Source organism: Equus caballus, chromosome 31 (assembly GCF_041296265.1).
Source record: "Equus caballus isolate H_3958 breed thoroughbred chromosome 31, TB-T2T, whole genome shotgun sequence".
Taxonomy (NCBI): Eukaryota; Metazoa; Chordata; class Mammalia; order Perissodactyla; family Equidae; genus Equus; species Equus caballus.
Window position 1 is genome coordinate 11,275,798 of NC_091714.1, and position 24,001 is coordinate 11,299,798.

A 24,001-nucleotide genomic window follows, 5' to 3' on the forward strand; every position below is an offset into this window, starting at 1 on the left:
CCCAGCACGTATAGAGGTATGACCATTCACTACTCATTACTCTTGTTGCACGCTGCTCTTTCTTAGAGGTAGTGAAGAGGTTTTCTGAGTGCCTCATTTAACATTAGCCTTGAGTAACTGCAATGGTAATAGAGGCTCCATTGTCTGATGCTAGAGAATTTCATTGGGCTTACACCCCTTTCCAAATTGGGAAGGTGCTACAATATCCCCCTCTGAGTCCCGCTGGGGAGAAGAGGCACTCTTCACATGCCTTCTGGATTCTCTGAGGTGTCTGGCTTCGTGCCCAAAACACCCTCAGAGGACTGTTCATTTTCTGTCATAATTGTGAGCCTTCCTGATTATGTAGCAACGGAAACAAAGATTTCCTATGCCCTGAAAATCAGATTTTTGATGGCCACATGCTCTCCCCACTCTCTGGTCTAAGCAGGGAAGCATGCAGATCATTAGAACAACCCAGACGCACAACTCTCTCTCTCTCTCATATGAGAGACCACTGTGTTTTTAAGACTCTGAGAGGATGAGAAACTGGTTTTCTACTAAAAGAAATTAGCGGTCATTATCCTTATAGTCATCTCTCCAAAACTCATTGACATGAGTGACCCTCTATCTGTGACCCTGAGGGTCATTGGAACCTTCCTGTGTTCGTAACCCCCCGGAGGACTCTCTTGGCTGTCATAGTAGAGACCTGTCCTACTGGCCGTGTGGCTGCAGACTCTACTAGGACTTAATATTTGGCATTTCTTCCAAGGATGAAAAGGAGATTATCAATAATATTTGAGTTTTCTTATGTAATTGACTTTGCCATCTCTTATTCATGTGTAAGTAAGTATCTTTACATGGGTGGAGTAAAAGCATATCCACTGGTAGAAAGACAATGTGCAAGCAGCAGCTGATCCCCGGGCGTTAATGCTGCTCCCATTTAATAGATGGGGAAAATAAGCCTGTATGGTAAGATGATAATAGTCCCTATTGTACCCTGTGTATTTACCAGGTGCCAGGCACAGGGCCAAGGACTTTACACATTAACTCGTTTTCTCCACCAACCTATGGAGTGGGGATATTAACACCTACATTTTGCAGGGGAAGAAAATGAAAACCTGAAGAGGTTAGTAACTCTGCCAAGATCACAAAACAAGTAAGTGGCTGTGTCAGTCAGCACAAGTTAAATTACACTTTGTAACAAACAGCCCCCACATCCTAGTGGTTGCAAGAGCAAAGGTTTATTCCTCACTCTGGCTGCATGTCGATGCAGGCGGACTGGAGGCTCTGTTTCTCCTTAATCTGGGATCTGGGCAGATGGAGTGGCTGCTACCTGGGACCTGCTGGTCATCGTGGCTGATGGAAAAAGAGAACATGGCAAAGTGCTCACTGGTGACACTTGTTCCTTCTGTTCCTTTTGTGGGTCAGAGCCTGTCCCCAGCCACCCCTAACTTCAGATGGGCAAGAAAGAACAATTTGACCATCTGAGAGGGAGAGGAGGAATACCTGCAGGCAGCTCTACTGACGACCACAGTGGCAGAGAGAGGATTTGCTAAGAAAGCGATTTTCTAAGGCCTGTGCTCTCTCCTCTCATGAATGCTGCCGTGTGCTGAGCACTTCCTGAGGGCAGGTGCCATGCTAAGCATTTTACAGATATTTGCAGTCCTCACAACAACCCTGTCAGGTAGATACTATTATCATCTTCATTTCACAGATGAAGTTATTGAGCCCAGAAAGGTCTGGAAGTAACTTGAGCCAGATGGCACAAGGCATAAAAAAATGGTACCTTGTGCAGCCCTCAAGCCAGCCTGACTCTGGGGACTATCTTCTTTCCACTTGCCATGAGGATTACCAATGCCACAGACGTCACTTCAGTTTCATAAGAAAAGAACCACAGACATTTTTTAAAAAAGGATTAAAACTTTATTTAATTGTGTGTTTATTTTCTAATTAAAAAGGTAATAAGTGCACATTATTAAAACTCAGACAATACTTACAGGTTTGAAGGAGAAAGTAAAAAATGAGGAATAACCAAAACATTTAGATATGTCCTTCCAGACATACTGACCTGTAACTTGCTTCTTCACATAATGATATATTGTGAACATCTTTCCAATACATATATTTCATTTTTAATGGCTGCATAATATTCTAACGACTGTGCCACAGTTGAGTTGGAATGTTGTGATACATTGATGAACATTTATCTTGTTTTCAAGTTTTCTCTGTTCCCTTGGTTTGAATTCCATTTCTTTCTTGATAGTGATGGCTAATAGCTTTTCCTATTTTTCTTAACCAATTCATGTCTTCACCAATGAGAAACATTGTAACGGTCGAAGATCTTTACTCAAAATATTCCTTCCACTGTTACCTCTTTTCTCTCCCTCCTCCATAGAGACACCCCCCCCCCCCGTCCCCCCCACCAAATGCTATTAAAACGTTTTCATTCCCAGAGTCTCAAGCCAGGGGTTTTCCTTGACATTTCTGTTTGGTTTCAGATAATTCTTCTGAAATTTCCCTATAAACTGCTTTCCTTATTTTTCTTCTTTTGCCTTTTGTTTTCTTTCTCTTTTTTTGTATATCCGTACTCCATATTGTATTTTATATTCGCATGTCTGTATTCTAGAACTATTAAATAAAATGTTTTGTGCTTTTTCTGGCTGTTACCTCTACGGCAAGGCATTCATCCCATTCTGGCTGCAGCCTCCTAGCTTCCTCTCTCTGTCCCCAAGTAGCCCCTGCTCAGCCGCACGGCAGTCCCAGCCACTGCACTCTCCCCACTCTGCCCGCGTTGTTCTCTCAGCCCGGAATGGCCTTCGCTGTCAGCTATGGTTGGTCTTCAGAGTCCAGCTCAAAAGCCTGCTCTTTCAGGAAGCCTTCTCGGACCCCATTCTTAGCCAAAATCAATTGTTCTTTCCTCTGTGCTTTGCAGCCCTCCACCTTCAGTGTGCACTCATTAAGGAAAACACTTATTCAGTGCCTACGGTGTGCTCTGACGAGCTGGGCAGATACAAGGAACACGCCTTGGTATCCACTCTCTGGGAATCTTCAGCCCCTCGGGAGATAGGCAAACACATCATTTCAACCCAGTATGGTAAAAGCTGAAGTGGAGGTAAGGGCGGGGCGCCACGGGAATAACGTGGAGCTGTGCCTTGGGGACGCAGCGCTCCCAACTGCTCTCATCTGCCTCCTGGAAGGGGAGAAATGTTCCTACGGTAGTGCCAACTAACCAAATTACAAGCGAGAAATGTGAGTATATGTTCTTCCAGTCCTGGTTGACTTTTCTTTGATGCATATTTTCCTTTAGTAAAGTTAAGTAAGGGATCCAGTTTTTAAATTCGCCTTTGGATCCCGGCCGCATCCGCCGTGGAACTCCGTCGATGCCGTGCATCCTCACCTGAGTGAACAAATGTCTCAGGTGTGCTCGAGCGAGGGACCAGTGAGTGGACACCAGGCACAGGTCCAACCCCATTATCCACATTTCCCGGAATCAGTCTACTTTTCACATCTTTCTTTCTCCCCTGAAATGGATGCACATTCCCCTCCAGATTTAGAATAGAAGTAATGACTCTTTCACGAAAGCCTGGAAAATATGACTTTTCCAGAAATGGTTTGGGTCGGTTAAAGATCCTCAGGCTCCTGGCACCTGGAGGACGGGCTGGGCCCTAGTCGCACGCATCTCTTCCGAGGCCCGATCGGGAATTCGCCCGGGCTGTCCCCCTCGGCCCGCAGGCCGGGTGCGGGGTCCCGGCGCAGGCCCTCCCCGCGCGGCGCGCGCCCCGGGGCCTCTCCAGTTCTTCGCGGGCGCCCCCGTCCGCGCGTTGCTCCAGCCCGGGTTTTGCGGCCCGCCCGGCGCCGCGCTCGCCGAGCAGGGAGCTGGCGCCGCCGAGGCCGCGGCTGCCGGGGTGTGGGGGCCGCGCTGCGCACGCGCGCACGCGCGCTCGCGGGGGTGGAGGGGTCCCCGCGCGCCCGGAACCCTCGCGCGGCCGCCCAGCCGGGAGCCGCCCGGACCCCGGACCCCGGACCCCGCGCGCCCCGCTCATCCTTCCCCCGCCCGTGTGCGCTGCCCGCGGCCCGGGAGGAACATTCCCGGCCTCCCCGCCCGCCCGGCCTGCGCCTGCTCCCGCTCCTCCCCCGCCGCGTGTTTTCCGCCCCAGTAACGATCGTGCCCCACAAATAAGCCTCGGATGCCCTTTGCCGAGCGCGCGGGAGGGCAGCAAGCGGGCCATTTTCAGGGCGCGTCTCCGGAGCCGCAAAAAGTCTTGTTTTCGCCCCAAAGTGGACGGTGTAGGAGCGGGGGCGGGCCGGGGGCCGCTTCCAACTGCTCCACACGCTCGAATAGTTGTCAGTAAAATCAAACTGACGTCAGCCCCGGGGAAAAAGATAGGTCTCTTTTGTTCTCCCGTTCTCCCCCCGGCTCCCCGGCGATCAAAGGCAAAAAACATTTTTTGGAGGTGGGGGGAAAGACAAAAAGGAAAAAAAAAAAAATGGCCATGCCAAGAGAGAGCTTCCATTAGAGCTCCTGCCCGGGCGCTGGAATGTTTAATGAATGCATCGAGCCTTTTGATCACCCTCGCTCGGCTGGGTTCAGCAGTGCCGGAAGGTTAGTTGCATATCCTGTGGCTGATCTGAAATTCGATCAGCAGAGGGGGCCAAGAAAAGAAAAGCATTTTAATGGGAATCAATAGAGGATCCTAGGTCCTGGAAGGAAATACGTGTTGATTAAAAATGCCACAAGATTAAAAAATGTTCACGACTAGTTTAAAAAAAAAAAAAAACAACCAGGAGAAAAAGGAGAGAGAGGGAGAGAAGGCGAGGGGGAGGAGGGGAAAAAACCCTTAGCAATCTATTTTCTGTGTGTGTTGCTGCCAGAGAGGCAGTCAGCAGACCAACAGTTTGTGTAATGCTTCAAGCTACAGCGGGCAAATTTAAAGCTGTATGCTCAGAACAACATAATAAATACTTACTGAAAATGCATTTCTGTTTCTAAGCGGGGTTCACTCATGCATAATACAAAACACCTAGGGCTGCAGAAGCGAGACACAGGGGGACAAATAAGGTGCACCGTGACTCAAGTTCTTAAAACTAAACTCTCGGGCTTTTAACAGTTGAGTTAAGAACGTAGACTTGCTTTTTTTTTTTAAATAAAAAATGAAACTAATAGCTTTGAAAGACACCGCAGACTTAAATGGTCTGAAAGTTTTAAAGAGTTGTTGTATGTATATATCTGAAATCTGGTATCTTTGAGTGTGAAGAGGAGGGTTGGGGCTGGGAAGGGAGTTAGTGGTAAATAGCATATTGATTGGATTAGAGTGGAAAATTATTGCCCTGTAGGTAGAGAAAGTGATCAACAACGTGATAAAAACGGGTGAGGGTTATATGGCTGTTTACCTACTACAGTGGGAAAGGCAAAAGGGTCTTTTAAACCCGCTTTAACACAAAAACACATGTGTACACCCTGTCTGCATGGCCTCTTGGAGAGGAATTAATAGCATTTCAATGTTTACACATTTAACAAACAAAGTTCCTTCATTATGATGAGGGAATTCAGATACCATTGGTGATGGAACCTTCCTTTCAAGAGTCCTTTATTTATTTATTGCTGAGGAAGATTAGCTCTGAGCTAACATCTGTGCCAGTTTTCCTCTATTTTATATGTAGATCGCTGCCACAGCATGGCTGATGAGTGGTGTAGGTCCATGCCTGGGATCCCAGGGTGCCAAACTTAACCGCTGTGCCACAGGGCTGGCTCTCAACAGTGTTTTAGAGGCTCTCAATGGGCTCCTGCATTCTAGGATTCACCCATTACCCCTATTTTCCTTATTCTCAAGTTTTCTTTTAATCTCTCTGAAGACCATGAAAAGGAGCAAAGAGGTATTTCAGGGCAGTTTCCCTTGGATCTTCCCAATATTTGATTTCAGTAGTTTGGATAGAGCGGGATCCTTCAAAATTGAGATTTCCTTGTTCAGCAACAACTCCTCTTACCGCGATATTTTCTGGCTCTACCAGATTATAAAATCCTTGGAGGAAGGGGATTTATCTCTTTTCTCATTCGTGTTCTGACAGTGCTCCTGAAAACGAAACCTTGCACCTCAGGAGTAGTAGAGGGTGCTCTGATTAATACAGTAGTAGTAAATCACACATTGATCACACTCTGAAATCCATTCAGAGAGGAAAATCTTTGCTGGGTAACTTCAGACAAGTGACCTAGCACCTCTGAGCTTCAGCTTCCTCATCTGTAAGAGGAGGGATGCTTATACCTACCCAGCATGGCTTTTGTGAGTGGAATAATGTATGTGAAGCACACTGTGACATGTCTGGAGAGAGAGAGAGAAATTTGTTCCTTCTCCAAAGGTGCCCCTACCTGGGGGCCATGCCTCCGTTATTCATACTCTTGTGTAGTCCCTGCCTGGAATCTGGGCTGCAGCTGAAGTGATCCTTTGTGACTTTCAAGGCTAGATCATAAGAATCTTGCTGCTTCTTGTCAACCTACAAAAACAGAAACCAGTTTAAGAGGCAAAGCATTTATCTGGGGTGAAAGAATTGCAATTTGGGAAGCACAGATTCAGGTAGAAACCCAAATAGTGTCCCAATTACAGAAAAGGGGCTCTGGGTTTTTATGGTTAAATGGGGGGGAAGATGAGGTAAGTTGTATGAAAGAAGGGTTCATTGGTGCTAGAAGAGGTAAGGCTAGGTTTGCACTTCATACATAGATTGGCTTGAGATTCAGTCATCAGGCCAAAGGCTAGACGTGTCCTTCATTGATTGGCTAGCGATTCCATCATCAGCAAAGTCCAGTTTCATCAGTCCTTACAAACAGGATATTCTTGTCCTTACTGACATCTTGGAATGTTGGTGGTTTTGTCCAGTTGAGAAGATAAAGAAAATAAGAGTGCAAGGCAATTCCTCTGAAATGGTTGCTCCAGCTCTATTTTAATATGGCTCCACTCATGTCATCTTTCACATTCTATACCTGGGTCTCTTGGAATGTTCCCTCTGAGACACTCCCTCTCAGGACCCAGCTGCATTCTTCCAGAAGCATGTGTAGGCCAGGATACCTGTAGCATGCAGCCTGATAGCATACAGTTGCTCCCTGCAATGAGCTCCCAGTCAGCAGGTAACATCAACTGGTAGCTAAGTGAATGAGCCAACTTGAATGTCCAGTTCTGTTGAACCTTCTGAACTTCAGCCCCAGCTGCTATCTGTAATTGTATGAAAGACCCCAAGCAAGAAGCGCCCAGCTGAGCTCAGTCAACCCACAGAACCATGCGAGATAATAAATAATAAATATATAAAATGAGCAAATGCTAGCTTTTATCACTATCTTAATTTCATAGTAGATACTAAACCTGTTTGTTGAATAAACATAAGTGAAATAAGCTAGCTGCTTGCCAACCTCTTTCTTACCCCTTTCCTCCTGCCCCTGGGTTATTCTTCAGCCCACAATCTTGCCTTAGTCCTTATTCCTGATGGCTATCAAGCTGAGTGTTGGCAACACAAAGACACAGAATTTTGTAAGCCCTTTGCTCCAGGGGCTCAGAGTCCAACTGGGAAGAGAAGACGCTTTTTCCAAGAAGGAGAAGCCATTTATGCACTGCTAGGTCCTGGCATAGCAATGAGTGTTGAACCATCTGTTGTTAAATGAAAATATTGTTTATTTTCTATAACATGTGCTTAGGAGGGGGAAAAGCTATCTGGGGTTTGAGCTGGCCTTTGTTCATAGGGATTTTTTTTCTTCAGCTTCATTCTGGTGTAGTTGTACCTTTCGTGGGATTTTCAAAATGTCAGTGTGCAGGAGCACAAACTTCTGCCAGTTTAGGAGCCCCCAAAATGAGCAGATCTACTGTCTTATTTTATTTGTTTTAGGATGTATAATACTGAGTGATCACTTGGGAATATACATCCTCGCTTGTGTAGCACAGTCAGTGCCCCTTGGCCATGGGTGGAGAGTAAACCGTTTTTTTGGGGAAAGAATAGAGTTTGGGCACGGCCCCGTTTCTCTGAAACCTCCTGCATCTACTGGGCGCTTCATTTCCCAAGGCTACAGCGATCCCCAGAGGCTTCTCTCCCATCAAGAGTTATTCTACCCAGAAAGGGTATGAGAGAAGGGGAGGCGTGGGCAGGAAATCCATTGAGGCTCACCAATATGTAAAGTACAACTTAATTTTTGTGTTTTCTCTTGCATTTACTATAAAATGTTTAAAAAGATTTAACCTCCCCCCCCAAAGCTTTTTCAATCTGATTGATAGATGTGTGTATCCATATACATAATGAGCCTGGTAAAAAAACATTTTTAGGAGCAAAGGGGTCAGCTACGACTCTTCACAGCTCTTCATACATCCTTCAAAAGTTGTATTCAGAATGCGATAGTTACAACAACCTGCTGGAACGGAAGTTGCTTTCTGCAATGCACCGGTTGGGGAGTGTAATGTGTTCTCATAAGATTCTGGCCAAATTTACATCCCACCCCTTGCTGCTATCTCTGGCTTGGTTGGCATCATCTCCACGGTGGCTTATCATGCTGCCTTCCCGTCAGATGGTCAGGTCTCGAGATCAGCATCTCTGGGGTTGAGCCTGGCTCTTGAAATGCAGCCCATTTCATAAGCTTGAAAAGGGTGTACCCTTCATTTAATTCTTCATTCATTCATTCATTTATTCAACAACATCTATTATCTGTATACTCTGGGTCAAACACTGTATTAGGGCCTGGGGATACAGGGATGAACAAGACACAATCGTAGCCTTCCAACAGCTTCCAGGCTTGTTGGAAAGACCCGCAGTAATCAGATAAACACTGATGGAGAAACTGGAGTGATTTTGAAAACACAAGGACAGCAACAGGGATTAGACAAGGGGAAAGCCTCAGAGAGTCTGACCTAGAAAAATGGCTGGGAATCAGCCAGGTGAAGGCAGGGGCATGGGAAAATGTATTTAGAAGGAAGATTGGAATTGCAATTATTTGAGATGTTGTGTGGAGGTTACTAATTCTGCCCTGGGATCTGTAAAGGCACCTAGACATGGGGATGCTTAAGCTAGTCCTGACATTTAAAAGGCAAATTTTAAACAGTGGCTAATGTAAGACATCATCACTCAGTCACCTTTTAAGCTATGAGCTGCTTTTTTAGACTCAATGTGCCCACTTTCACTTATGTCTCTCAGCAGTGACTTCTCTTGAGTTTCATCTGAATTAACGATAGTGGCTGCCATTTTCGAGAAGTGATTATTTTCTTCTACTTTTATGATTGTTGTACCTTAATGTCCTTGTTGATGTCGATTATGTTCTGTAACATTAGTGGCTTTCTTTTGTACCTACGAATTTTCCGAAGTGTTTGTACTTATTTTGTAGTTACATTATTTTAATTTCATTTTACTTTTTTTTATTTTGGGACAATATATATATAACATAAAGTTTGCCATTTTAACCATTTTTAGTGTACAGTTCTGTGGCATTAAGTACATTCACATTGTTGTGCAACCGTCACCACCATCTGTCTCCGATAACTCCCCATTCTCTCCTTCTTCTGTCCCCTGGCAAGTCCCATTCTACTTGGTCTCTATGAATTTGACGACTCGAGGTACCTCATATAATCATTTTACACTTTGAGCTTTTTGGCAGAATCGCTGTCAGACTTGAAATGGTGCTAGAGAAAGATTTTACAAGATGAATTACTGAAATTTTTAATATGTTTAAGTGTTCTGCACACAGATTTTTAATTTTCCATGAATGTGTAATTTATTCCGAAGCTGGCTGTATCAGTGTGTCTCAAGTCATCATCCATGGGGTCAAAACTTTTAGCCTGATAAAGACTATTGAACAATTAGGATTGCGTAATAGTACTATAAATTAAGTCATGAGATTCTATCTCATCTAATTTGATTGGATTTTCCTTCTATATGTAAAATGAAGTGTCCTCCAGCTAAAATAATCATATTCAGTATTCCTTAGCACAACTTGGTTATCAGCTCCCTTAATGTATGAAAGAAGATGATTAATATTATGATGTATTTTTATAACCACTCATTTTACACATTTCTGAAGATAGTAAAAATAACATTTTATCTCACCCACAAATATGTGAGAAATAAGACTTTATACCCTAATGTATAAAAATTTCTTAATTTAAATAGTAAAAGTGACTCTGAGAAATAAAGATAGGAGACTGTAGCTTACGGTGTCCCAAACCTTTGTAAAAACTATATCACACAGTAAGATTACAGACATACACTTAGATTATAAACAATTTTATTGCCAAGTTATCCATGTGAAAATTTAATTAATAAAAATTATCCATTGCAATAAAAATAATCTCCATAATGGCAAAATTTAGGCTTTTACAGCTTTCTGCTTTCAGTATGATGTCATCTTTGCCAGAATGATTTGAAAAAGGTTTTCGCTGTTAGAACTAATTTCTTTATAGAAATTCCAGTTCTTCGGTTGCAGTTAAGACAGAGGAACCTCATTAATTCTCACTTTGCTAATCCATAAACCCTATAATTTCCACAAAAATTCCTTAGCAATATCGTTTTACTTCACAGGAAACATTTTATTGCCAGGAGCTCTAGGCAAATCTCAAATCACGAAGAATTCATTACTTTTGCCAAATATACTGCAGGCCATTCACAAGCTGACTATCATAAAGTATTATGACTCAACTACAGTTATCTAAATAAACTAGTAAAGCAAATATCTTGATTGCAAAGTCTGATGTAAAAAAATGCACATGCACATGATGTGCGTATATGCATGTATTTCCATACATAAAAATATGTATTATGTGGTAGATTGTTATAATAATAGCCCCTAATAAATTACACTTTGCCGTATTCATGTCCCTTTGCAGCTCCTTCTATCAAGATGGGGAGTACGTTTTTCCACCTTTGACTATGGGCTGGCCTTGTGACTTGATTTGACCAATAGAATATGGCGGAAGTGACGTTGGGTGTCTTCTGAGGCTAGGCTTCTAGAAGCTTTGGAGCCTCTCCTTTTGCTGTTTCATAACCCCAAGACTACCATGGTGTGAATAAGCTCAGGATAGAAGACCTTCTGGAGAGAAAGGCCCAGGTGAGTCCACCCAACCTGCCAGCTGATTGCAGCCCAGGAAAGGCCAGCAGCAGAGCTCTGCAGCCAATCCACAGAGTCATGAGAAATAATAAGAGGCAGCTGTTTGAAACCACTAGGTTTTGGAGTGTTTTGTTGTGCAGTCATCAAGAACTGGTGAAGAAACTGGTATCTGGCAGTGGGCACAATTGTAGCAGAACTCTGAAGCATGTGGCACTGGCTTTGGGACTGGGTGGCAGGTGGAGGCTGAAAGGGTAGCAAGGAGTTTGTCAGCAGAATTGCAAGAACAATGAGAAAATTGCTACTGGAGCTGGAAACGAGAGACCCATGTTGTGTATATGGGGAAACTGATGCCACAGTAACTTGGAAGATAGAAAATGTGCCTAATGAACTTGTAGACTTGGCCACGGCAAAATTTTGAAAGTGTGAATTGATTTTTTTTTTTAACCTAGGAAGAGAGAAATGAACCAAAGAATGAAATGTTTAGTTTATAATTAGAACTTGCAGGGAATATAAAACAGCCAGGACTTTTTTTTTGGTTAGAAAATGAAACTATTTCACATTTCTCGTGTTTCCAGTCAGCAAAAGATTCTCAAAATGAGAAATGGCCTGAAGGTAAACATTGAATCAAATGTGTGGTCATAAGATCTTTGTTAAGACTTCAGAAAAATTTAAGGATGTACCTAACTAACTTTCTCAGCCAGACAAAATAGTTTCTAAGAATCCTAAGGGCATTATCCCATAGCCACTTGAACACGTGTAAAGCAGAGAGAGGCATGTCTTAAAGGAATTATGGATGTGCCTTTTGCGCCTGGGGAGAGACACTATAAAATTCATAGGAAACCCACAAAGTTTTTTGAGAGTATTGTATTTACAAGAGCACTGTCAGCTTGGACTGAAATGGGGGAGAGAGAGTTCAGAATGAAAAAGAGGCTTCTGAGCTCCCAACTTTCTATGGGCAGAAAGAAGGTGGAAGAAAGCTTCTTAGCTGCAAACATGGACCATTTCTTATGATAAAGGAAAGGTGTCTCAGAAGATAAAGCCATGAGACTTGGGGCAGAGCCAAGAGCTGGGGAGAACAATAATTGAGGGAACCTCTCTTAGGGAGCACCACTGGTCCCCCATAAAGGAATACTCCTTGTTCCTGGAAGAGGAGACCTAAAACACGTGCCCAGCTGGATTTCGGAACTGTTATGGACCACAGACGGTTCTGTGCCTCTGTGAGATGCCTACCACAGCATGGCTTGACAAGCAGTGCGTAGGTCCACGCCCAGGATCTGAACTAGCGAACCCTGGACCGCCAAAGTGGAAAGGTGAGAACTTAACTACTGTGCCACTGGGCTGGCCCCTGTCTCCCTTTTCTTTAAATGGGAGTGTCTATTGCAGTGATTTTGTTCCTCTCTTTCCATTGTAGATGAGGTATGTGGGCAGATAATGGTCTTTTTAGTTCCCACATCTCTGCATGAAGAGGAGCCACAGCAAAGAGCTGCATGTAGGTAGCATCCTGCATTTGGATTTGAACCACATGAGATCATGGGCTCTGAGCCTGACGCTGGGATTGGGTGAGACTTTGGGGATTTTGCATGGGAAGCAGACATGAGTCACTGGGACCCAAGGGGAGACTGTGGTACAATAATATGCACGTTGATGGTTCTCATGCATTTTTTGTGACGTGAGTTTTCTGTTCCTCCCCTCAAGAGGTTATTTCCTCACTCCGTGAACGTGGGCTGGCCTTATAACTTGCTCTGACCAATGGAATATAGCAGAAGTGACATGGTACAACTTCTGAGGCTAGGCTTAAGAGGCTTGGGACCCTCTGCTTTTGTTGTCTTGGACATCTGAGCTCATCTTCCTGTGGAAAAGCCCAGCATAAATGACCATGAGAGAATGAGAGAGGCTCAGCTATCTGAGCACAGACCCCAGCTGGTCCACCAATTAATATGGTTGTGTGAGTCGGCCCAAGTGAGAGCAGCAGAAGTCCTGCCTGGCCAACCCACAGAATCATGAGAAATAATAAATTGTTGTTTTGAGCCACTAGGTTTTAGGGTGGTTGGTTGGACAACGTTAGATAACTGATAAGTTAGCATTTGGTACTGATTGGTGTGACTAAAGGATTTCTTTAATGATTTTGCCTGCTTGTAGTAGTACAGCTCCTCACCGAGTGGCTTGGGTGGCAGTGTGATTCCCTTGGCTGTCGAAAGTTGTTAAAACTGGGAAACTTTAAGAAGAAAGGGCGAAAGGAACTTGGAGTGCTCCAGGCCCAGTTCAGTGGCTTGGGAGCGGCATTGCCACACTAAGCAAAGGTTTTACACTTAAATTTACCTGAAATAAAATTCTAGCTCCAGCATTTCTTAAGTTTTTTAAAAAAATTAATGAACTTTATTTTTAAGAACAGTTTTGGGTTCACAGCAAAACTGAGCGAAAAGTACACAGATTTCCCATATACTCCCTGGACCCTCACATGCACACGCACATGCACACGTCCCTCCCCCACTGCCCACACCTCGCGTCACAGTGGTACATTTGTTACAATTGATGAAGCTACATTTATACACCATTATCACCCAAAGTCCATAGTTTATATTGGAGTTCACTCTTGGTGTTGTACATTCTATGGGTTTTGAAAAATGTACAATGATGTTTCCACCAGTATAGTATCGTACAGAGTAGTTTCACTGCCCTAAAAATCCTCTGTGCTCTCCCTGTTCGGACTCCCCTCCTCCTTACCTCTCCTCTGGCAACCACTCATCTTTTTACTCTCTCCACAGTTTAGCTGTTACCAGAATGTCATATGGTTGGAATCAGACAGTAGGTAGGCTTTTCAGATTGGCTTCTTTCACTTAGTAAGATGAATTTCTTTTCTTGGCTCCTTTCTTTTTAGCGCTGGATAATATTGCATTGTCTGGATGTACCGCAGTTTATTTATCCCATTCAACTACTGAAAGACATGTTGGTTGCTTTCAAGTTTTGGCAATGATGAATAAAGCTGCCATAAACATCCACATGCAGGTTTTTATGAGGACATTTGTTACTTCATTTGGGTAAATAGCAGGCAACATATTTGCTAGAGGGTATGGTAAGAGTATGTTTAGTTTTGTTAGAAACTGCCCAACTGTCTTCCAAAGTGGCCATACTATTTTGCATTCACACCAGCATGAGCTCCACATTCTTGCCAGCATTTGGTGCTGTCAGTCTCTTGGATTTTGGCCATTCTAATAGGTGTGTAGTGCTACCTCATTGTTGTTTTAATGTGCCTTTCCCTGATGACATATGAGATGGAGCTCTTTTCATATACTTACTTGGCATCCTGTATATCTTCTTTGGTGAGGTGTCTGCTCAGGTCTTCTGCTCATTATTTAATTGGGTTGTTCATTTTCATATTGTTGAGTTTTAAGAGTTCTTTGTATATTATGGATCAGCCTTTTATCAGATGTGTCTTTTGCAAATGTGGCTTGTCTTTTCATTCTCCTGGCATTGTCTTTTATAGAACAGAAGTTTTTGATTTAATGAAGTCCAGCTTATCTATCATTTCTTTCATGGATCCTGTCTTTGGTGTTGTATCTAAAAAGTCATTGCCATACCCAAAGTCATCTAAGTCTTCTCCTATATTATCTTCTAATAGTTTTATAGTCTTGCATTTTACATTTAGGCCTATGATCCATTTCAAGTTAACTTTTGTGAAAGGTGTAAAGTCTGTGTCTAGATTCTTTTATTTTTTTTTTGCACGTTGATGTCCAGTTGTTCCAGCATCATTTGTTAAAGAGACTGTCTTTGCTCCATTGTATTGCCTTTGCTCCTTTGTCAAAGATCAGTTGACTATATTTATGTGGGTTCATTTCCGGACTCTGTATTCTGTTCCATCAATCTATTTGTCTCCTTTCACTGGTATCACACTGTCTTGATTACTGTCACTTTATAGTAAGTCTTGACGTCAGCTAGTGTCAGTCCTCCAACTTTTTTCTTCTTTTTCAATATTGTGTTGGCTATTTTGGGTCTTTTGCCTCTCCATATAAATTTTAGAATCAGATTGTCAATATCTACAAATTAAATTGCTGGGATTTTGATTGAGATTGCACTAAATCTATGGATCAATTTGGAAAGAACTGACGTCTTGACAATATTGAATCTTCCTATCCATAAACATGGAATATCTCTCCATTTATTTATTCTTTGATTTCATTCATCAGAGTTTTTGTAGTTTTCCTCATATACATCTCATACATATTTTGTGTGATTTATGCCTAAGTATTTCATTTTTTTGGTTGCTAATGTACATAGTATTGTGTTTTTAATTTTAAATTTCACTTGTTCGTTGTTGGTATATGGGAAAGTGATTGGCTTTTGTATATTTACCTTATATTCTGCAACCTTGCTATAATCACTTACTGGTTCCAGGAGTTTTTTGTTGATTCTTTAGGATTTTCTATATAGATGATCATGTCCTCTGTGAGCAAAGATAGTTTTATTTCTTCCTTCCCAATATGTATACCTTTTACTTCCTTTTCTTGTCTTACTGCCTTAAGTAGGACTTCCAGAGTGATGTTGAAAAGCAATGATGAGAGGGGACATCCTTATCTTGTCTTTATCTTTGTGAGAAAGCTTTCAGTTTTTCACCATTAAGTATGATGTTAGCTGAATGTTTTTTGTAAATATTCTCTATCAAGTTAAGGAAGTTCCCCTCTATTCCTAGCTTACTGAGAGTTTTTTTAACGAATGGGTGTTAGATTTTGTCAAATGATTTTTTTGCATCTATTAATATGATCCTGTGACTTTTCTTTTTTAGCTAGTTGATGTGATGAATTACATTGATTGATTTTTCAAATGTTGAACTGGTCTTACATACTTGGGATAAATCCCACTTGGTTGTGGTGTAGGATTCTTGATATACATTCTTGGATTTGATTTGTGAATACTTTGTTGAAAAGTTTTACATCTATGTTCCTGAGAGATATTGGTCTGTAGTTTTCTTTTCTTGTAATGTCTTTGCTTTTGGTATTAGAGTGATGCTGGACTCATAGAATAAGTAGGAAGTATTACTTCTGCTTCTATCTTTTGGAAGAGATTGTAGAGAATTGGTATAATTTCTTCCTTCAATGTTTGGTGGCATTCACTGGTGAACCCTTTTGCCCTGGTGCTTTCCATTTTGGAAGGTTAATTATGGATTCAATTTCTCTAGTAGAGATAGTCCTCTTCAGATTGTCTATTTTTTCTTGTGTGAGTTTTGGCAGATTGTGTCTTTCAAGGAATTGCTCATTTCATCTAGGTTATCAAATTTGTGGGCATAGAGTGTTCATACTATTTCTCTATCATCATTTTAATGTTCATGGAATCTGTAGTGATGTCCCCTCTTTTATTTCTGCTTTAGTAATTTGTGTCTTCTCTTGTTTTCTTCCTTTAGTTAGCTTGGTTAGAGGCTTATCACTTTTATTGATCTTTTCAAAGAACCGCTGTTTTTGCTTGTTGATTTTTTCTATTGATTCCCTGTTTTCAATTTCATCATTGATCTCTGCTCTAATTCTTATTATTTCTTTTCTTCTGCTTACTTTGGATTTAATTTGCTCCTCTTTTTCTAGTTTCCTTAGGTGGAAGCTTCGATGTTTGATTTTAGATCTTTGTTCTTTCCTAATATATCATTCAGTGCTATAAATTTCCCTCTAAGTACTGCCTTCTCTGCATCGCATAAATTTTGATAAGTAGCATTTCCATTTTTGCTTAGGTCAAAATATTTTAAAATTTCTCTTGATGTTTCTTTTTTGACCCATGTGTTATTTAGAAGTGTTTTGTCTAATTCCATGTATTTTGGGATTTTCTATCCATCTTTCTTGTATTGACTTCCAGTTTAATTGCATGAGATCTGAGAGCATACACTGTATGATTTTTATTCTTTTAAATTTGTTAGAGTGTGTTCATGGCCCAGTATGTGGTCTATCTCAGTGAATGTTCTGTGTGAGCTTGGGAAGAATGTGCAAACTGCTGTTGTTTGATAAAGTCGCCTATAGTTGTCAATTATATCCAGTTGATTGAAGGTGTTGTGGCGATCAATTATGTCCTTACTGATTTTTCTGCTGGCTAAATTTATATATCTCTGATAAGGAGGTGCTAATGTCAACAACTGTAACAGTGGATTAATCTATTTTTCCTCACAGTTCTTTCAGTTTTTGCCCCATGTATTTTGATGCTTTGTTGTTAGATACATACACATTAAGGATTTTTATGTCTTGCTGGAGAATTGACCCCTTTATCATTAAGTAATGCCCTTCTTTATTCCTGATAACTTTCCTTGCTCTGAAGTCTGCTCTGTCTAAAATTAATATAGACACTTCTGCTTTCTTTTGATTAGTGTTGGCCTGGTATATCTTCCTCCATCTGTTTACTTTTGAACTGTCTGTGTCTTTATATTTAAAGTGTTTTTTTTGTAGATAATATATAGTTATCTTGGGTTTTGATCCATTCTGACAACCTCTGTCTTTTTTTTTTTTTTGGTGAGGAAGATTGGCCCTGAGCTAACATCTGTTGCCAATCTTCCTCTTTTTGCTTGAGGAAGATTGTTGCTGAGCTAACATCTATGCCAATATTCCTCTTTGCATGTGGGATGTCACCACAGCCTGGCTTGGTGAGCAGTGTGTAGGTCTGTGCCTGGGATCTGAACTCATGAACCATGGGCCACTGAAGCAGAGCATGTGATCTTAACCACTATGCCACCAGCCCTGCCCACAATCTCTGTCTTTTAATTGGTATGTAGACCATTGACATTTGAAGTGGTTATTGATATAGTTGGATTAATTTTACTTAATTTTACTTAATTACTTTAATTTTACTTTGTTACTGTTTTCTATTTGTTGCCCTTGCTCTTTGTTTCTATTTTTGATTTTCACATGTTTTATATCTTGTGTGGTTTTAATTTAGTATTTTTTATGATTCCAGTTTCTCTTCTTTCTAAGTATAGCAATTATACTTCTTATTTAAACTTTTTTTAGTGGTTTCCCTAGAGTTTGCTATATACATTTACTATTAGTCCAAGTCCACTTTCAAATAACACTATACCACTTCATGGGTAGTGCAAGTACTTTATAGTAACAAAATATTCCTAATTCCTCCCTCTCATCTCTCGTATCATTGCTGTCATTCATTTCACTTATTCATAAGCATACATAATCTAGTACATTGTTGCCATTATTTTGAACAAACTGTTATGTGTCAGATCAATTAAAAATTAGAAAAATAAAAGTTTCTGTTTTACCTTCACTCATTCATTCTCCACTGCTCTTCCTTTTTTAATATAGAGTCGAGTTTCTCTCCTATATCATTTTCCTTCTCTTTGAAGAACTACTTTTTTTTTTTGAGGAAGATTAGCCCTGAGCTAACATCTGTTGCCAATTCTCCTCTTTTTGCTGAGGAAGACTGGCCCTGAGCTAACATTCATACCCACCTTCCTCCAGTTTATATGTGGGATGCCTACCACAGCATGGCTTGCCAAGCAGTGCCATGTCTGCACCCAGGATTCAAACCAGCAAACCCCAGGCTGCCAAAGCAGAATGTGTGCACTTAACTGCTGCGCCACAGGGCGAGCCCCTGAAGAACTACTTTTAACATTTCTTGCAAGGCAGGTCTACTGGCAACAAATTTCTTCAGTTTTGTTTGTCTAAGAAAGTCTTTATTTCTTCTTCATTTCTGATGGATAATTTCACAGAGTATAGAATTCTAGATTGGTAGGATTTTTTTTCTTAACATTTTAAATATTTCACTCCACTTCCTTTCTGGCTTTCATGGTTTCTGAGGAGAGGTTGGATGTAATTCTTACCTTTGCTCCTCTGTAGGTATGATTTTTACTTCCTTCAATTTCATTCAAGGTTTTTCTTTATCTTTGATTTTATGAACTTTGAATATGATATGCCTAGTGGTGAGATTTTCTTTTTTGGCATTTATCTTGCTTGGTGTCAGTGTTTTTGAGATTCCTGGATCTGTGGTTCGGCATCTAACATTGATTTGGGGAAACTTTTAGTCATTGTTACTTCAAATATTGCTTCTGTTTCTCTCTTTCTTCTCCTTTTTTCTTTTTTTTGAGGAAGGTTAGCCCTGAGCTAACATCTGTGCCCATCTTCCTCTACTTTATGTGTGGGACGCCTACCACAGCAGGGCTTGACAAGCGGTGCCATGTCTGCACCTGGGATCTGAACCGGCGAACCCGGGGCTGCTGAAGCAGAACGTGAACACTTAACTGCTGCACCACCGGACTGGCCCCTTTCTTCTCCTTTTGATATTCCCATTATGCACATCTTATACCTTCTGTAGTTGTCTCATAGTTTTTGGATATTCTATTCTGTTTTTATTCAGTCTTTTGTCTGTTTACTTTTAAGTTTCTATTGTCACATCCTCAAGCTCAGACATTCTTTCCTCAGCCATGTGTGGTCTATTAATGAGCCCATGAAAGGCGTTCTTCAGCTTCGTTACAGTGTTTTTGATCTCTAGCATTTCTTTCTGATTCTTTCTTAGAATTTCCATTTCTCTGCTTACATTATCCATCTGTTCTTCCATGTTGTCTGCATTTTCCATTAAATCCCTTAGCATATTAATCATAGTTTAAAAAGTCTGCTGGTCTGATAATTCCAACATTCCTGTGATATCTGACTTGGATTCTGATGCTCGTTCAATCTCTTCCAACTGTGTTTTTTGCCCTTTAGTATGCCTTGTAATTTTTTCTTTAGAGCTGGACATGATACATAGGGTACAAGGAATGCAGTGAATAGGAACTTAGGAATGTGGTCATAAGATGTAGGGGGAGGGGCAGTTCTGTAGGTCTCATTGTTTTTGGTGAGCCTGAGCCCCTGGACTGTGAACTTCAAGAGTGAGTCTCAGTTTTCTCCCTCCTTAAGTGGGACAGGGCGTCTAGAGAGGGCTGGATTGGGTATTTCCCTTCTCCCACTTGGAGGGCTTGAGTGAGGTAGAGTTGGTATTTCCCTTCCCCCGGGTTGGTTAGGCTCTGGTGAAATAGTTTTTCCTGAGGGCTAGACTTGTTAAGAAGAACAGAATGCTCTGGCATGTTTCAAAATGGTTTCTTTCCCCCTCTTCCTGATGGAAGCACAAGGGGATTTTTCTCTGATACTATGAAGACCTGGTTGACAAAACTCACAGAAGTGTGGGTTTCCTCTTATGACTAGGTCTCCTTGGAGTTTTCGACTTTGGAACTCGTCCACGTTGAGCCTCCAGCCATTTGTCAGTTACAGTCCTGGGGTTCCCACCTTGGCTCTGGTTTCTGTGGCTTTTTCTGCTCATGGTGTCTCCTGTGGTACATTGTGATTCTCTGTATTTGCTTGTGTGTCTCCAACTTTGGGGGCAGTGGTTTGCCATGTGACCTCGCTTCTTTGATGGATCTAAGCAAAATTGTTGATTTTTCAGTTTGTTCAGTTTTTGATTGTTAGGACAGAGTGGGGACATTAAGCTCCTTGTAAACCAGACTGGAGACCGGAAGTCTTCCTTATGAGCTTTTTGATCCTTGACAACTAAGTGTTCTGGACCTCAGGGTCCTCATCTCTGAATGAAGATTATAATCCTTATGTGGCACAATTGTGAGAATTAAGTCAGATCGTGTATGTAAATCTGTTATAGGTGCTTGAGAAATGGCAGCTGTGGTCAGGGACTCTCTTCTCTGAAGCTCAGCTCTTCATTTGGGCAGAGCTGTGGGACTGGATGCTTGGCCCATGCTGTCTACTCAAGGCCATTTTATCATCATCCTTATGTTCCACTGGTTCCTGGATTATTCGGGGGGAAAAGGGTATGTTCCTCCTACAGTAAGAGTGGCATCCTGAAGCATCAACTTCTGTTAAAACACAGCCATGAGCTGATCCCCCCACTGTGGGCAGGAAGCACACAAGGAGCTCTCTCCTTGGACCACAGGCTTCAGGTTAGCCATGAATCTAAGCAGCAGAGCAACAAACAGTGACAAGGCAGCAGCAAACCATGGAACAACTTATGAAGCATGGAAAAGACTCTTCGGTTTCCCATTGGTATTTAAGCCACATTCTAAGTCTCAGAGAACAATCACTGTCAGGCGCATTATCTTTGAATACAAAGGACAACAAAGTGTAACACAGTCTGCCATTGAGTCCAACATTCTTGTTGGTAATGTTTTCAATTTTTTATTTTTCTCACTACTTGACAATATCATGATTTCTTCCTCCAGGGGATGAAACTCCAGTCCTCTGCCTATTTCTATGCTTAGCTATTATTTGAGGTTCTATTATAAGCCTCTGGCAGACTGCAGACACATAAACCTTTTCTCTTTTAAGCCTATACACATGATACCCGGTTTCCATTCATCTTTCTTCCGCTTTGCTCACGGATGATGCTGAAGACAGACCCTAAGATCTCACTAATCTTGAGAATTAGGTTGAGGATTCTGAGCTCGTGATTGTTGAATCAAGTCATGCAGACTTGGCGAACTGTCCCTGCCAAGTGCCCCTATTATCTGAATTAAAAATATGATGCCCGTTTCCAAGCTGGGCGCTCATTCCAAAAACTGCTATGTTTTCTGGCATCATTTAACTCTTAGGTCATCATAGCTTAAAATACAGCACTGCCTTCTCCTGTTAACACCTAATAATAAGACCCTGTGTCACTTTGGAAAAGCCCTGTCAATATTATGGTACTTTTTATTTGGAAAATGAAAAAACCAAATCTGACTATTTCCTCCTAAACAAGCTAGGGAGCAAGTAAGCAAGCAGACTTAGCGTTTATATTAATATGCCATGATTTTTAAGTTGAAGCGTCTTTCAAGATAAAAACGCATTTAAAAAATTACTGTTTTGCATTTAGCCAAGGTTTATTGTTTCTTTTGCAACTTTAATGACGCTCAAGGAGAGATTTTGTGCTTATCAGAGGGACCATGGGTTACCAAAGGTTGAAAAGACTGTGGTAGATTTCAGTTTTATTATAAAGTCACTGCTCATTGGAAGCAATAATTCTGTCTGTGTTTCCTTTGAAAGAGAAGCCAAGGTACAGGCAGGCTCATCACAGAAAAACAGCACATTGAGAAACTCGGCTCTATAAATTGATTTGGCCAAATTTCTGGATTTGAAGGGAATTGGAAGAAGCTCTGGCGCTGTGGCGAGCACAGAGGAATCAGGCGTGTGGATGTTGGGACGTCTTGTGCTGGCCTTGTGTCCGCCGTGTCGCTGTGGATCGGCATTTTTTTAAGCAGTCATCGATCGGGTGAGGGGTGACCCTGGCTGGTGCTGCAGCCCGTGGTGCTCCTAAGTGACAGTGACCACTCATTCAGCCACAGTGTGACCTTTGGGGGGAATGCCTGCCACTCGCCCACTTGGGAGAATCCCAGACTTTCAGGCCACATGCTCCCCGCCTATGAAATGAGGGATTTGGGTGAGATGATCTGTAGGGTCTCCTTCTATTCTGAAATGCTACGAGTCCTTGAAATTAAGCCCATTCCATCTAAAAGTGGAACCCCAAACCTTGAGGGTGTGTGCATGAGAAGAATGGATTATATTACAGATAGTAAGATAAGATGCTCCTTTTAGCCTTATTTCTGCCTTTTTTTCCTCCATCTTGAAGAGTTTTTTTACTCAGCGTCCTGCTTGCTCTGTGCTGAGTAGATTCAGAAGATTTGATGGAGGAAATGACTAACACATGAAATAATATCAATATGAGGCCATGTGTAATTCCATGTGGAACAGAGCTGTGGGGCAGCGTTGAAAGGAAGAGGTGACCTTGTTCACGTTTTTGTGCAAATTTCATCACATCAACGAGGCCTGGCCTGACCTCCTTTTTACTGTTTCACCTTAACCCCTGCACCTTGAGTCATCTCCCTTGCTCTTGTCTCCTTTCTTTTTTGTCTGCTTCTGTTTACATATGTATCCTCAGGGCCTAGCACAGTGCCTCCGCAAATTAGTAGGCACTTAATAGGTATTTGTTGAATGACTGAATGAGAGAGACCAGGAAGAGAGCACTAAGGAGAGGTGGGACTAAGGTGGCCTTGTTTTTTTTTTCTAACATCTGTTGACAATCTTCTTCTTTTTTTTTCTTCTTCTCCTGAAAGCCCCCAGTACATAGTTGTATATTCTAGTTGAGTGCCTCTGCTTGTGCTATGTGGGACGCCACCTCAGCATGGCCTGATGAGCGGTGCCATGTCCGTGCCCAGGATCCGAACCAGCGAAACCCTGGGCCGCCGAAGCGGAGCGCGCAAACTCAACCACTCGGCCACGGGGCTGGCTCCTAAGGTGGCCTTTGCAGTGAGGGCTTGAGGTGGCCTGTAAAAGGCAGGGCTGCCTTAACGATAGGTTGATGACTATCTCTTCTGGGCATTGCTTGGTGAGATGGGTCCAGGAAGAATCCTAGAGACATCCCATCCTGCCTTCCCCATGGACCCATTAGTCCTCTGAGGAGGCCATTCTGATTGTACCTGAACTTTTTATTTTGGACATAAGACATCACTGGCTTGTGGCTTCCCTTCACTCCAGAGCAGGCCATTGTTCAAGATGCTTCTCAACGCCCAGTCACTCAAACAGCAGCTGTTCATGGTGCATCGTGGGGGCCTTGCAGAGGAAAATGAGGTTGGTGCTAAAGTGATTTGAGGGATCGTCCAATCTGGCACTTGCTCCCCAACATTGATTGTGTGTTAGGAACCCCTGGAGAGCTGTTAAAGAATATAGGGCTGTGGCCTCTGCCCCTCCCCCCAGATTCTAACTTAATTGGTCTGGGAAGGAGGGTCCCAAGCCCCAGAGTTGGTTTACAAGCTCCCCAGATGATTCTAATATGCAGCCAGGGTTCGGGCCACCAACTCATCTACTTCCCTACTTTTGTTCATAAGGGAACCCAGGCCCAGAGAACTCCAGTGACTGGTCTGAAAGGGACAGGCTGTTATTCCCTTCAGAGACACAGCTGAGGAGCTGCAAGGCTTCTTTGGGTTGGCAATCTTCAGTTGGCCTGATTCTGTGGAGAATGAAGTCAATC

General features: G+C 42.2%; 1 long non-coding RNA gene across 3 annotated transcripts in view; it reads left to right on the forward strand.

Annotated features, from left to right (window-relative positions):
- The first annotated feature begins 4,352 nt into the window (after positions 1-4,352).
- LOC111771391 (uncharacterized) overlaps positions 4,353-24,001 on the forward strand; it is a 99,874-nt gene continuing 80,225 nt past the window's right edge. The window contains exons 1-3 of one of the 3 annotated variants that reach the window (XR_002805197.2): positions 4,384-4,582; positions 10,821-12,351; positions 12,453-12,530. This is a non-coding gene — a long non-coding RNA (uncharacterized lncRNA). Of the gene's footprint in view, positions 4,583-10,820; positions 12,352-12,452; positions 12,531-24,001 lie in introns of all 3 variants that reach the window. The other 2 variants (XR_002805198.2, XR_002805199.2) reach the window with 2 other exon arrangements.